This window comes from Leptidea sinapis, chromosome Z, assembly GCF_905404315.1.
Source record: "Leptidea sinapis chromosome Z, ilLepSina1.1, whole genome shotgun sequence".
In the NCBI taxonomy this organism is placed as follows: Eukaryota; Metazoa; Arthropoda; class Insecta; order Lepidoptera; family Pieridae; genus Leptidea; species Leptidea sinapis.
The window spans coordinates 27357372-27373952 of record NC_066312.1 but is presented as its reverse complement, the minus strand read 5'-3'; the positions used below and the strand labels follow the sequence as shown (position 1 = coordinate 27373952).

The 16581-nt window shown below is 33.8% G+C and overlaps 1 protein-coding gene across 4 annotated transcripts in view; it reads left to right on the top strand.

The window, feature by feature from the left end:
* Nucleotides 1-568: 568 nt before the first annotated feature.
* LOC126979200 (brain-specific angiogenesis inhibitor 1-associated protein 2) overlaps nucleotides 569-16581 on the top strand; it is a 245088-nt gene continuing 229075 nt past the window's right edge. For all 4 annotated transcript variants that reach the window (XM_050828450.1, XM_050828451.1, XM_050828449.1 and 1 more), the window contains exon 1: nucleotides 569-864. The gene's annotated coding sequence lies outside the window, so the exon portion shown is untranslated. The remainder of the gene's footprint in view (nucleotides 865-16581) is intronic.

Below are 16581 nucleotides of genomic sequence, written 5' to 3'. Positions count from 1 at the left end.
TGTGCATGTATGTTACTATTTTACAACACATCACCATATTTAACATCCATCCAATCTACTGAACTATTTAGCCAAATGAGGTGAGCGCCAATAAAAGTAACGTAATACACCTTCCCGATACAACTATCTTATAGATTTAGTTTAGAAAGTTGGCATCTTGTCCATAGCGGTTATTTCGAGTTCTCAATGCCTCTACATAGACTACCGGCCGGTAGTTGCACAAAAAGAAGGCTCTATTTAACGGAAAACGATTTGGAAAAAAGCACTTTGAGTGCACGAGCCAAGAACCGGATTACGGTGGCTACACATAAAAACAAATCTACTACGATTTACGTACCGTAAACTCGTTACGCGATATGAACGAATCGTGTTCGTGAATCTGTTTCGATTTAATTTGTATCGTGTTTAAAGAACTATAAGGTTTGAATTTAGTTAATTTGCTCCGCGTAGAGACACGCTAGTTGCGTAGACTGAGAGACTCGAGCTTATACGCAAGCTACAGAGTATAGAGAGGGCTCGCAGGTTCATACGAAAGAAGTGTCGTTACTCGTTATCAGTCGCTGTACGACTCTCGGGCGGTGAGGTTGCAATGCGAGCACAAGTTGCCAAGAGATCGACTTCTGTTCAACTTTTGTAGCTCTCATGACGCGCCGTTTTGCGAATTATTCCTAAACTTAGTTGAAAGTGAAATTAAACGAACATTACTTGATGAATTTTATATCAGGCTTTGTGACAAACTGAGATACTTAGTGAGACGTTTGAAAAGTGAAAACAAACAATTTAAGACTCGTCCAATATCAGTGCAGTTTTCATTAAAGAACTGTTACTCGATTATTGAGGCGCAGCTACTATTTTCCATTTACGGTGAGTGTTTTTTTAATTAAACTTATTTTTAAATATCGAAGCGTAAAAGTTAAGGGTGAATAACAAACTGATGTATTCTGAGATGAATGCAAATTGCTTTTTAGCAAGATATATATTTCCGTCGGCGGAGGGGTAAGGGGATTTAGTTGAAGTATTCATGAGGAAAATAGCAAAAAATGAAATAACATTAGGTCAGCGGCCCTTCACCCTTAACATTAAGGGGATTTTTAACAGCTTGCACTTATTTTTACTGCATAATAATAGCCTCGGGTTAATAATTTGCATACGTGTGAATGGTTTTGGATATAAAAGACATACTCTTGAATGCTTTTTGATATAATTTGCCATTTTATATGCGTAAATTCTGTACGATATAAATACTAGGCATACAGGTACATAAGTATGTATGTTATACTAAGTAGTATTTAGATTATTGTTGGTCATTTGATTTACGCACGTAATTTTTATTAGCCGTTACATTTATGCTCTTAAAAATTATTTACTGTTGCTGAAAGAGTGCCAATGAGTTGAACTGCACTCTAATATGATTCTTCTAAGATAAACATTTTTTCAATTTTAAAGGTTTAATATTGCCATTAAACCTTTTAGTATGGTATATGTATTTATTTTATGTCAATAAGGGACGGGACGAGCAGGACGTTCAGCTGATGGTAATTTATACGCCCTGCCCATTACAATGACGTACCGCTCAGGGTTCTTGGAAAACCCAAAAATTTTGAGCGGCACCGCAAATGCGCTCGTCATCTTGAGACATAAGATGTTAAGTCTCGTTTGCTAGCGCCCTTCAGACCGCAACAAAATAATGCTTACACATTACTGCTTCACGGCAGAAATAGGCGCCGTTGTGGTACCCATAATCTAGCCGGAATCCTGGGCAAAAGAGCTTCCCACTGGTAAATGTATGTATGTATGAATAGTTCATATTCAATTCTATAACCAAAACTATATATTTCGAGTAATGTGTATAGAGTAAAAAAAAATCTTCAGTTTTTAAATATTTCTGAGATACTTTAATTATAACTATGTAAAATATTGAGAACCTCGGGAAAGATACTTGTCTTCAACAAGTACATTTGCAGTCTAAGGCTGACATCTATAGAGCGTACCTACATAGACATTGCTCAGACTTTACTGACGTAAAGCTTGGCTGAGTATAACCTTAGCAGAATCTTTGATTTCGTTTTTATAGTCTTTTGACTGATGAAATTATGCTGAGAGCCCCATGCAAAAGTCGAAAGTCCGCGTTTTATCATACTCAGCTAAGTTTTACGTAAGTAAAGTCTAAGCAAAGTCTAAGTACACTCTGTATATCTTAGCCTATGTGGTTTGATATTCACGGAATTACTAATATTTACAAGAACTCAACTTTATACGTTTACAATTTAAATTAATTGATATTTGCTTTCAAAACATTGTCCCGGTATTGCAAACCACGTTAGATGAAGCCGCATTCTTATTTCGTATGCTGCATTTGGTGGGATCAAGTATTTATTATACATCTATAGATAGTTATAATAAAACTATACCAAGCTGATATTAGTACATCATACATATTGAAAAAAAATTACAGGAGCAACAGAACAAACTACAATTTTTAGAATTTTTGTCCATATTGCGATGTATTTCTAGTAGGTCTGATATAAAATATACACAACATTTTACTAAGGTAGAATATCTTGTTCCCACTACATTTTGTAGACAGTTTTTGATCGCAATATGAAAAAAAATATAAAAGCGGTTCTTTCAAGGGTGGGATGACCTCGATCCATTTTTGGGTTAGTTTATATTTGTATAAGTTCATAGATAGACAAACGATATAAAGTTCATATTTTCTTTTGTGGCTTAGTTGAATAATATGTATTTTTCGCCTATAACTGAGGCATCACTAACCATATGAATGTTATTGTTTGTTTAAGAGTATACCATGTTGAGAGAATTTTTCAACTACTTCTACTCGGATTTCCGCAAATACTACACAGATTTTCATACGGTCTAACTTTACCTTTTTCTGCCGTGAAGCAGTTATGTGTACACATTATTTTGTTTCCGCATGAAGGGCGCCGTAGCTAGTGAAATTACAGAGCAAATGAGACTTAACATCTTATGTCTCAAGGTGACGAGCGCAAATGTAGTAGTGCCGCTCAGAATTTTTGGGTTTTTCTAGAATTCTAAGCGGTACTGCATTGTAATGGACAGGGCGTATCAATTAGCATCAGCTGAACGTCTTGCTCGTCTCGACCCTCAATGTCATAAAAACAATTTGTGAAAAGATTGACATGAGATGTCAAGTCTTAGTAGCAGTAATATAGTTCCAGTAATATTAAGCGGAGCCCTTCAATTGAACCCCAAATAGCATTATCCAAAGAGGATGTTAATACTACGTAATAAGAGGCGGATCTGCCTAAGTAAAAATTGAAGTTTTTCAGTTTTGTATGAAACGTGCAGTGAGATTTGACATAAGTTTGTAATAGTAATTACAGTATTAGGCGAAGAAATATAAATCCGGCTAAGTTTGGAAGCGAACAGTTGCTAAAACGTAGTGGATTTCGGCTATCTCCGTTTTTTACAAGATTAAAGTCATCATCTGTCGGTCTATCAATCACTGCGTGTTTCATACAATTGCTTTTTTCTTGGAGAGTTTCGCTCGCAGGCTGGCATTAGCAAACTATTGCTTGGCGACAGGAAATGTACTGCTGCTATCCGGCGTTCTGTGTTTAAATAATAACAATATGTAATAATCTTTACTTAGAACATTAAAGAAAAAAAATCTACAGTTCAATTATAAGATATATTTTAAAAACAGCTATTTGTTTCGTAATGTAGCTAGCATGTTTCAGCTATGACTGCTATGAATGTTTGATACTAGGCCAAATATTATATATATTGTCCAATTATTTAAATAGATTGGAACAGTAAGTAAGTGTAACAGCAGTAATTTGAAGATAAATATATCTTTAGATGTGTGTGTGCTTGTGTTATGAGGAAGGGATAAAATCATTTATTTATGTTCCAAAATATCTATGTTTTAATTTGTATTAAGAAGCCTGTCTGATAAATTTGTAATAAACTAAAGAAAAATGTAAGAATCTTGCAATTTGGGGTTGCGTTCCTTTAAAAGGCATAAAAGGCATTTATTTTCTCAAAATTGATTCCTTCCATTCCTTTTTGATGTCCTTTCTAATATACTAGATACTACTACCGCTTCGGAAACAAATGGCTCTTTTGTGGATGGTTTGGAATTAGCGAAAAAAGGTATGTAAGTATGTAATCTTGCGACTTGCTGTTGTGTACCTTTTTCGGACAGTGAGTTTGGAATGACCGAAAGAAGTATGTAACAATCTGGCAACTTGATTATGTGTATCTGTGTGTGGAGTGTAGTTTGGAATCAACTAAAGAGGTAGGTAAAAATCCTGCACTTGGCGTTGTGTAGTTTTTTTTGGAGGAAAAAGGACGAATAGCGAGCGTATGGGATACTTGGTGCCAAGTGATCACATACGCCTACATTTTCTTAGAACATCAGAGGAAGCCGGCCTTTAAGGAAGGTGAACGCGAATTTTTTGAAGGTGCCCATCCCGGAGAACGCCGCACAAGGAAGCTCATTCCACAGCTTTATAGTACGTGGAAGACCTTTTGTTTCAGTTCAGTTTGGAATCAGCGAAAGAAGTATGTAAGAATGGAACTTTTTGTAGTGCATCCTTAAACTATTTTATCAAGACTAGAAGTAATATAAATAGGCACAAATAAATATAAAAAACATAAACACAACAGAAGTATGCAATCTAAGTACCTACATATTTTGTTTCATAAGTCTTAACGCCAATTACGAATTGCATTGAAATTATACCTGTTAAATTTTGCAGTATTATTATATTGTTATAATCGGACATGTAAAGCCAATTTGCATACAAAACGAGTTTAAAATTGTTTTAAATTAGTCATTAGCAATTTTCAACAATCTGCATCGGGTTTAAACGACACGTTTTACTTATCATAATAAAGGGTGTCTTGTCAAAATATGCAAAATTGTTGAGCGCGGTACCAACTTACACAAATATAAATTTTATTCACAATTACCATTTAGAATTACACTTGATGACATTAATCAGTATATATAATCTGCTTATGAATTTTTAAACGTGTTTTAAAGCTAGACAATTTTTTCAACAGAGTTTTTGTTTGAGTTGAAAATTTTCACTGAGCTGCATACAAAAGATGTTGTGTGGAATGCCCATTTTGGCTTTAGGTTGTATATCTTTCCGGAGACGATATTAACTTCCGGGAATTCACACCAGCGAATGTAGTAAAATATTGTTTTGTTTATGAACCAACTTAAATACAAAGGAAGTTCAAATGATTAAAACCTTCTTCCTAATTATAAGAAATAAAATCAACCTGCTATGTTTGCGAATGATTATTGCTTCACAAATCTTTAATTAAATCTTAGATCATTTATACGTCTAGATAGACTATAACAGTGAGTCAATACGTCGAAAAAATTTTAATTTAGAACTAACCTCTATTTTGAGCAATGCACGCATGCTAACACAGTGTCATACAAATAGTGTAAGACGTAGCTTGTCACGTACACTATTCACAATTAATATTTCTGGCTTGTTTTTATCGGTTGTCTAACATCAAGAGACTCTATCTAGACATATAAAATATCTAAGAACTAACTCCTTCATGAACTAAATGCGTGCCTAATCCTACGAATATTATAAATTTATAAAAATGCGAAAGTTTGTGAGTTTGACGCAAAAATTACTGAATGGATTTAAATGAAACTTTACAATAACATAACCTACATATCAGAATAACATATAGTCCTATTCTAAAGAAGATTCCCTGTATGTGTGGAGGATCGCCAGTCGAGTATTAGGCCAGTGAGAGCCGGAGTACCTCAAGGGAGCTGCTTCTCTCCGCACTTCTTCCCGGTCTTTAGGCAGGCAAAGCTCGCATTATACGCGGATGATGCGGCTTTCTACGGATCCTTGTACGGACCTCGTGAGTACACAGTAAAGAGACTCCAACCCACTCTAGCTCTGCCAGAATGGATGATGAAATGGAGAATCGTGGTGAACGTAGCGAAAACGCAGTTGATCATCACCGGTAATTCACAACTACCCTCACCCTTGAAGCTGATGTCGAAGGAACTCCCATTGAAGCCTGACTTCAAATACCTGGGATTAACAATTGACTAGAGACTCAGTTTCAAGAAGCATGTAGACATCACCATAGGGATGGCGAAGGGTGCCAAACTCCAGCCCATCCTGCGGTTCAAGCTGTCAATAGGATCGAAATTAATGATTTACAAAACTTACAAATTATGGTCCAGACTGAGCTATGCAGCAGTAGCTTGGTACCTGTTTCTTATCACGACAAACCAGGATCGCCCGCAAGCTCAACAAAACGTTGCGTGCCATAGTGGGGGCACCACGATACGTAAGAAATGCTACAATCGCTAAAGACCTCAAAACAGAAAATATAGACGCCTTTATACGAAGGCTTTATATATATATATATATAACAGACTTGTTCTGGCGTACAGATGCCTCCTCACACCATCACCTGGTAGGAATTATCCCGCTACACGCAAGACCCCCAGATGAAGAGGGTAGGAGAAAAACGAAGGCATATTCTAGAGACGTCATAAACGCAGATGAGGAAAACTATCCAACAAGAGGCCGAATACGGCAAAAGACTGACCGCCTAACAAAGCAAGGAAAAGTGCCAGGGTATAGGGCTCAGCCCTATCACCCTCCTTCCGCCCTCACACAGGAGGTGGCAAGCACGAGCTGTCATGGTATGCACCTCTCTGGGACGTCGTTACGCTGCCTGTGGAATGTACGAAGGTGATCAAATACTCGTGCAGTTATCTTTCGATGACCGAATTATGAGTCAAGTAGACAATTGTGACGTCGCTCCTTTATTAAACAATCCGGAGGCTCTCTCTTCGTCATCTTATGTGGGGTAAAGGATTCAAGTTTACTTCATGTGGTAAGACTTAAATTTACCAATTATTCAATGTTATTTTTTAAAGTAGTTTTGAACCCAAGAAAGAGTTTCATAGCTACAAACATGTTTACAAAGCCGTGTGATTGGTAAAAAATATTTTTAGCCACCCTCATTACGTACAAATTGAATAAAGTGTTTGAATTTATAAAGTTCATGCTAACGTCAACATTTAAGACTTAGCTTTTGTGTTAGTAAATAAAAAGATACAGTGTCCAATTAGTGTTTATCTACTTATTTGTAGCAACACTAACGAGAATTAAATTGTTCAGTGAGTTGGTATTTTGTGATTGTATTTTCTGTAAATCATAGTCGTATTACGCATCAGTAAACTTAGTAAGTTTACTGATGCGTAATAAGTTATTACGTCTGGGATATTATTATTGCCATATGAAAAATGTCATAACTTGCAAGTGTCCCGAAAGTGACGTGTAAACTTTAATTATGATGTACTTTGAAATAAATTTTTATTACATACTGGGCCGAGTGTCCTGCAATGCGTAGTGCAGAACAGCGTGTGATCACACGTGATGCACTGCGCAATATTCACATGATACAAGCGAGGATCAAGCGATTTAAGACCACTGGCGAATGTCCCTTGGCTATGAGTCTGTGTGTCAGTGACATAGTTTGTGAGATCTTTACATTTACTAGTCAGGGACTATATATTTGGTAAGGTTCGATCGAACAAGAAGATAACGGAAGATAACACGATGTTAAATTACATAGTGTTTACGTTTTTATTGCATTTAATGAAATAAGTTGTAATGTTTTTTTTTATATTTTCATGTTAAATGGATCCAACGGTGTGCCACACGCTCTATTATATTAACCCGAAAAATGAAAATACCTTATTCGTGGTAGTCGGCTTTTTTTTAAGGTCGGAGAAAAAACCGTCGAACACTAAAAATAATTTATATGGCAAAACATCGTTTGCCGGGTGTCATCAGCTAGTAGAGATATAAAATACAATTACAACTAGGGCTGCCATATTTTTTTACACAGAATAAAATATTTTTTGGTTCAGTACCCAAAAAAAAGTAGGCAGGGAGTTCCTCAAAAAATATATTATATATTTTTAAATCATTACTGTGAATATTTTTTACTACTCTGAGTTTTTATTTATAAATTTATATTTTTCAGAAACCCTTCGTAATAAATAGTCAAAAATTATAAACATCATTAACTCTACTTTTATCAGAACTGTATAGCTATCATCTTTCCACTTCGTTCATCACAGAAAATATGCGCTGATAAAATATAGTAGATTCGCTTACTATATTACATTTATAAAATAATCGTAGGTAAAATAAGGTATTTTCAATAGTAGGGTACTACATTTTATAGTTGGGTTAGCAACCCTAAATTACAACAGTGCTCTGATGGGTAATTCGTTCAGAAACTAGTTTCTCAGAGGTGTCTCGATCTCAATAAATTGTTCCGCAATGATATAACCGTTACAGTGTATTATCGATGGTATTGTGATAAATAGCATTCTAATGTGTCAGTGGAACTCTCTATCAAAATCTATTTGAGATCAATATAAGTGATCAAGCTGCCTCAATAGAAATAAATCGACTTACAATTAGTGTCAAAATGCTTATAATAATATTCGGGTTCAAGTTAATTATATTACACTACTTATTTTTTTTTATTACGTAGCTAAAATATGCATATCATTGCGTTAGGTTCACGTGACGGTTAATTACAACATTTTGAGCTGTAAGCAAAGGAGTTAAATATGTATAACTAGTTATCGCAAATTAAAATACAATTTTTTACAAAACTTATTAAATACTTTTTGTCGTGAAGGGCCTTCTTTCATTTGCTAACACAACAATTTGAAAATATAAATAATATGACAGCGTGGTTTGCAGAGTAGGTTTTACAAAAATTATAATCAAACTTATTCAAATCGGTGGTTATAGAATGTCATTAAAATTGTTCTAAAACACATTCATACCAACTTTTCCAAAAAAACTATAATTTTTTTTGATAATTACTGCTTTCATAGGCAACAGGTGTAAAACTAAAATTGTTTTTCAAATTATATAATGTTGATTTTTAATATTAAAATAAGTTCGAAAAACCAATAAGTCTTCATTAAATTTTTCGAAGTCCTCACTGTCATCCCAGTTTATTTAATAGAAAAAGGAGGAAAAACTTTAATTATAACAATCGATTATCAAAACAAATCATTCTCGTGTTTGGTTCGTTTCAGATTGATTCGAATTGAATAGACTATTTAAGAAACGGTAATGGATAGTTTCCGTGTAAGGAGACTATCTAATAATTTCTATTTTATTCTGTTCGTTGTAACAATATCCATCAATAAAAACTTCTCCGGTATTTACAAGCCTATGCAGTAATTGAAAGTGCCATTGCAATTTTGAGTATTAATTTTAAAATAAATGCGAAATTAAATAAACGTAATAAGCCGGAATAAGGTCTTTTCGAATATAGTACCTATGTAAAAACTTGTAGCAAAATCTCTTTGCCTATGGTATTTCTACCTTATCGGATTGATGTCATTAAAAAGATTATAGATACAGATTTGAGAAAAAGGAAATAAAATTGTACAATGTTGTGTCAAGCTGTTTTTCTTTCTATTCAAATAATTGAAAAAAAAATCTATATTCGTATGCTATACGAGTTCACTGAATGAAACCTAATGAACCATGTACGTATTTGCTATTCTATATTGACACATAATAAAACGGAACTGTTGAAGAGATTGATAACTGACTTTGACTTTGATAAAAAGTGGATCACGTTTGATAAGCTCTGTCTTGATCCACAGATTGTGGCAAGACCAGGGTGGACTCGTAAGAAGGTGATGCTGTGTGTATGGTGAAATTGGAATGTATTGTTCATTATGCGCGTAACCACCGGCAGAATCATCGATTCGAGTGCGTGCTTTTTCGAAATTCATGTCGTATCATCCCAGAAACATAAGGAAGCTCATTCCAGAGCTTGGTTGTACGTGGAAGAAAGTTCCTTGAAAACCGCACTGTGGAGGAACGCTCCACACATCCAGATGTTGGGGATGATAATTTATACTGTGAATAACTGATTAGATTAAAGCAAGAAGGTGATAGAAAGCGACAGAATCAAAAGCAAAAGGGTTTGTGCATCGGCCATATAATCCTGACTTTGCCAAACCTTCGGATTTCCACATGTTTCAGTCTTTTTTTATGACAATAAGAGACAAGACGAGTAAGACGTTCAGCTGATGGTAATTAATTCGCCCTGCCCATTACAATGCAGTGCCACCCATGATTCTTAGAATTACCAAAAATTTTGAGCGGCACTACAATTGCGCTTGTCAATAAGATGTTAAATCTCATTTGCCCAGTAATTTCACTAGCTACGGCACCCTTCGACCGAAATACAATTATAATTTCATATTACTGCTTCACGACAGGAACGGGCGCCGTTGTGGTACCCATAATCTAGCCGGCTTACTGTACAAAGGAGCCTCCCATTGGTAAATGCCCTTAGCCGCCTCTTACGACGATTTTGGGCCTGGGACTTCCATATTTTTATTATGCCCTGAGGAAGCACAGGACAAATGTTCATAAGCCTACAGTCAGTGCCCGGTTAACATCAACATAGGAATCCAGAAACTAGTTATCGTCTTATTTCGATCAAAAGCCCCAAAATTTCTACAGCAACGGGATGGCAAAAAATCATCCTAAATGTAGGTACTTAAATAATAATGTACATACTTAGAAAAAAAAGGCTTGACTTTTAAATAAAAAAATAACTACGTTTAAAAAAACCGACTTCAAAAACTGAAAAGTATAAAATAACTAAAAATTTAATTTAATACACCTTTACCTTTAATATTGATAATACTATTATTTATATGTGCTGCATATATAAAAAAAATTAAGTAGTGTAATATAATTAACTTGAACCCGAATATTATTATAAGCATTTTGACACTAATTGTAAGTCGATTTATTTCTATTGAGGCAGCTTGATCACTTATATTGATCTCAAATAGATTTTGATAGAGAGTTCCACTGACACATTAGAATGCTATTTATCACAATACCATCGATAATACACTGTAACGGTGATATCATTGCGGAACAATTTATTGAGATCGAGACACCTCTGAGAAACTAGTTTCTGAACGAATTACCCATCAGAGCACTGTTGTAATTTAGGGTTGCTAACCCAACTATATAATGTAGTACCCTACTACTGAAGACACCTTATTTTACCTACGATAATTTTATAAATGTAATATAGTAAGCGAATCTACTATATTTTATCAGCGCATATTTTCTGTGATGAACGAAGTGGAAAGATGATCGCTATACAGTTATGATAAAAGTAGAGTTAATGATGTTTATAAATTTTGACTATTTATTACGAAGGGTTTCTTAAAAATTAAAATTTATAAATAAAAACTGGGAGTTGTAACAAATATTCACAGTAATGATTTAAAAATATATAATATATTTTTTGAGGAACTCCCTATCTACTTTTTTTTGGGTACTGAAACTAAAAATATTTTATTCTGTGTAAAAAATATGGCAGCCCTAGTTGTAATTGTATTTTATATCTCTACTAGCTGATGGCACCCGGCAAACGATGTTTTGCCATATAAATTATTTTTAGTGTTCAACGGTTTTTTCTCCGACTTTAAAAAAAAGCCGACTACCACGAAAAAGGTATTTTCATTTTTCGGGTTAATATAATAGAGGGTGTGGCACACCGTTGGATCCATTTAACATGAAAATATAAAAAAAAACATTAAAACTTATTTCATTAAATGCAATAAAAACGTAAACACTATGTAATTTAACATCGTGTTATCTTCCGTTATCTTCTTGTTCGATCGAACCTTACCAAATATATAGTCCCTGACTAGTAAATGTAAAGATCTCACAAACTATGTCACTGACACACAGACTCATAGCCAAGGGACATTCGCCAGTGGTCTTAAATCGTTTGATCCTCGCTTGTATCATGTGAATACTGCGCAGTGCATCACGTGTCATCACACGCTGTTCTGCACTACGCATTGCAGGACACTTGGTCCAGTATGTAATCAAAATTCATTTAAAAGTATATCATAATTAAAGTTTATTACTCGTTACTTTCGAGAAACTTGCAAGTTATGACATTTCATATGGCAATAATAATATCCCAGACATAATAACTTATTACGCATCAGTAAACCTACTAAGTTTACTGATGCGTAATACGACTATGATTTACAGAAAATACAATCACAAAATAGCAACTCACTGAACAATTTAATTCTCGTTAGTGTTGCTACAAATAAGTAGATAAACACTAATTGGACACTGTATCTTTTTATTTACTAACACAAAAGCTAAGTCTTAAATGTTGACGTTAGCGTGAACTTTATAAATTCAAACACTTTATTCAATTTGTACGTAATGAGGGTGGCTAAAAATAATTTTTACCAATCACACGGCTTTGTAAACATATTTGTACCTATGAAACTCTTTTTGGGTTCAAAAATAAGTCGTAAGACTTAAATTTACCAATTATTGGTAAATTTAAGTCTTACGTAGTTTTTTTTATATTTTACTTTTTAGTGTCAGTTCATAATTATAATATATATCCAACCTGAATGAAAATTCCTAAAAAAGCCGTAAACAAAAAACAATTATATCATAGAGGAAAAAAAAAATCAAAAATAATTTTCATAAAATGAGAACTACTGTACCAAATTATGTCAAATTTTGATGAGACCAAATGGCATCTCATCGATCAAAAAATTACGTAAATCGGATCATAAATCTAAGAGTAATCGGTGTACACACAAAAAAATACCGATCAAATTGATAACCTCCTCCTTTTTGAAGTCGGTTAATGAGATAAACTTTTGGCCCAACCTAATATGCAAGAAGAATTTAGTTATATTCGAACACAATACACTTTCACATACACATTCACACACACACATGCACACCTTATTAGTGTTAAATAGAAATAAACTACTGTTTCTAAATTTTATTAATTTCGTTTCTTAATTTAATATTACATTACATTACATTTACATTTATAATTAATTTTATGGAAATTTCAAAGAACGACTTAAGTTCGCTTCGAATACAAATTTCTATATTATCTATATTTAATATCGATATATATTTATATATATACATAATTTTTAAAGCGTCTTTCATGTTTTTTATTATTAATTTCGTGTATTAGGACGATTTATGTATTTAATATATATATATAATAACAAGATGATAAGCCTCTATCGAGATAGAGTACGAGTACTTTTGTGGGTCTTACATAAATGAACGTCTGAATTTAATAATGAATCTGTCATCAACTGTCCGGTATAAAGGTACTCGATAAACAACACATCCTTCTAAGTATGGAAAGGAGATAAAATGAGTGCTAGGAACCGGGGAAGGAACAATTGTTGTGCAATAGGTTCGTAGAAATCTCGTATAAAAATTGAACTAAAAAGAAAATTTTCAGATCCATCAAGTTCAAAGTCGATTAGCATTTCAAAAAATGAATACCGATAGCAATATCAGAAACTGTTAAATCTAAACGCAAGATCGTAATTAGACTGTTGATTTTATCTGTGTATAGACACTGCGAAATATAGTAGTAGCTTGGTACTTACCGGTTACAAGTTTACTATGTAAATTAATTCTGAATACCGGACACAGATAAAGATCTGCAGTTATTAAGTGAACCAGCTTACGACGTTCATATAATAATATAAAAATTCTATTTTTAGTCCTATGGTAATGGCAAGTATAAATTTGCCAGCGCTGCATTAAAACTAACAAGAATAACAGGATTCATTAATTTTATTATTGAACTGAACTATATAATTCAATCTTGATTGAAGCTTTTGAGTGTCAATGGCACAATATGTAGAACTATTGTACAAATCTATTTTCGATTGCATGCTCCTTTGTCTGCCTCCTCCATAAAAAATCCTTCCTATTAAATGTTTTTGAATTATCGCTTCTGTGAGCAGTCTTCACTGATTGCATTTTTTGTCCTTCGATAATATATGCAAGTTTTAATAGACTGCATACCAAAGAAATCTGCAATGAATGAAGTCACAAACGTTTAAGTAATAAACGTTTAATTTAAAAACCATACTTTTAATTTACGCTTTTGTTCTTCGCAATATATTTTACGAACTTGATTGGTTAGTTATTGAATATTATCTCTCATTCATTCTCAAGTTGATTTTAAAATTGCTGTAATCAATTGTAACGGTAATTTACAGAAACAAAGCATATATTACTGCTTTTGTGTTGTGGTTTTTAATTTTGTTCACAATGAAACGATCAATGTAATTATAGCATTTAAAACGTTTATCTCTCACGACATAATTGGGTGTCGTTGGCTAGATGAGTTGGAGATGTAATGAGAGATATTTGTGGATAGGAGGATTGACCGGTACGAACGTGTTGGAATTCACCAAATACAGTTACCTGGGGCCAGCATACATCAATCCATTTTGGCATCTGCGAATAATCAATAACGCGCGAAATTATTAACATATTGTGGATGCATTCAGCGATCAATCTCCGGTAAACTGTAATCAAATATTTTACGATAGTATACTGTTTCAAGTGTTACATTTTCCAATAATGTGTTATGAGATTTACATGCAGGTTGATGTAATAAAGCTGTCACAGTTCAACAATATCAAACAACAACAAGAACAGATAATTTATTTTAATTATGCATATAACTATCGCTTGCTAGTGACTCGCTATAAAAATATTGATCAATTTTATGTGTTGTACTCTTTATCATATCTTACTGTACATTACCGGCTGCATATTTGCAATCGTTAAGAATAGCGTGAAGTAAAAAGTGAATAATATTTCATTGAATAACTTTAACTTGAACGCTTTAGGCATTCTGTAAATTGCCTAGCCATTACATAGATTGCCGGATTATACATAACCGGTAACATCTCTACTTTTAATACTTTAAAAAAATATATTTTTGTCGACAAATGAAAGCGGTCGTTTGTATGACGTAGTTTGACAAGCTCGTCAAATTATTTAGAGTTCGTTTCATTACAATCAGTTCGCTAACAGAAAAGTATAGCTGGAATTTTAACTTTCCAATTAGCTTGTGTACTAAGGAGTTAATTACAAAAAGAGGTAAGGTTCCATGCAAAATTAATTATAATCTATAAAAATGTGAACAAATTGATTACTGTCAGATTGTCACGTACACGTCAAAGTCATGGGGCGCGCGCTTGTTACTAATATCAAAGCTGAAATAAGTATTTTCTTTGATAAATATAAAACAAACAGTTTATCATTCATGTGTAAGGAAAGTAATAAAATTAATATTCTTTGTACAGGCTACAACAGGAGAACCTTGTAGATAGAAAGACCCAAGTAACAAAGGCATTGATGCGAATTGTTGTGTTATTGGTCTCAGCAACCAATTATTTCCATCATACATGAACCGCACAATCAATGCGACTTGATAGACATTTCATTTGTTAGACCAGTTAATAGGGTTTCGGTTAAGCCAAGCTGGCTTACGAATGAAATGATAGACATTATATAGTATATTGTAACCCTTTTTCACCTGATTGCTTATTAAATTCCATTTCGTTTGCCTTCTCCGGCTTCAATGTCAGATAAGTGAAGTGGAAACAGAACCAGTTGTGAATTATATTACATATTACAAAACAACATATCATAATATGTTGTTTTGTAATTATTCAGAATGTAAACAGAGTCATAACTTGTTATCGCTAAGTGTATCAGAGGTTTGTTGTTAGGAATACAAGCGCGTTATTTGCTAAACATCGGCTCTCATCAACTTGTATGCAGTCGTTGTTACAACAAATATATCTGTCGCATGGTTAAGTGATCACTTCTTTCATAAATCTTTAATATTTTATACAAAACATTTAAAATTATGCCCGATAATGTTATTTCCCTTTTTACACCTTTTTATTTTATTTGCTATTAATAATGTTAGCAGTTTCCTTATCCTTAATGTTGTGTTGTTAATTGCGTGCCTAAAAACTTTATTAGAAAGAAGTCTGCATCTCTCTTTTTCTCCCATTCATTCTGGGCCAGATATTCTTCTTGTTTAGTTCTCCCATTGAATTAATTTGTCACCTTTTTGCTATCTCATGGTTGTAAATTTGTCCACTTGATTTTCTTATGTTATTCGGCCCGCTATTTTACTTTATTGTTTTGCAAATAGTTTTCGCATCATCAAATTTCTAGTAGTCTTATTTCACCTCAACTCCTTATTCCAATTAATCTTTTTTTATAAAAAGAAGGACAAACGAGCGTATGGGTCACCTGGTGTTAAGTGATCACCACCGCTCACATTGTCCTGCAACACCAGAGGAAACACAGGAGCGTTGCCGTTGTAGATACCCTTAATTTCGTATCGTCCCGGGAACACCGCACAAGGAAGCTCAATCCACAGCTTTGTAGTACGTGGAAGAAAGTTCTAACTTGTGGCGTGTCGTGCGAAGGTAGAATTCAGTGGCAGGAATCAGGTGAAACAGCTCATCGTAACATTCTACTTACTCCAGACTTAGGTATCTTTAATAATTATAGAAATCATCATCATCAATTTGCTCTCATCTTGCCTTCCCTATAAACATTAGTAAAAGCTAGTTTTTCAGCTAAATCATTACAACCTCACGGAAAAAAATTAAGG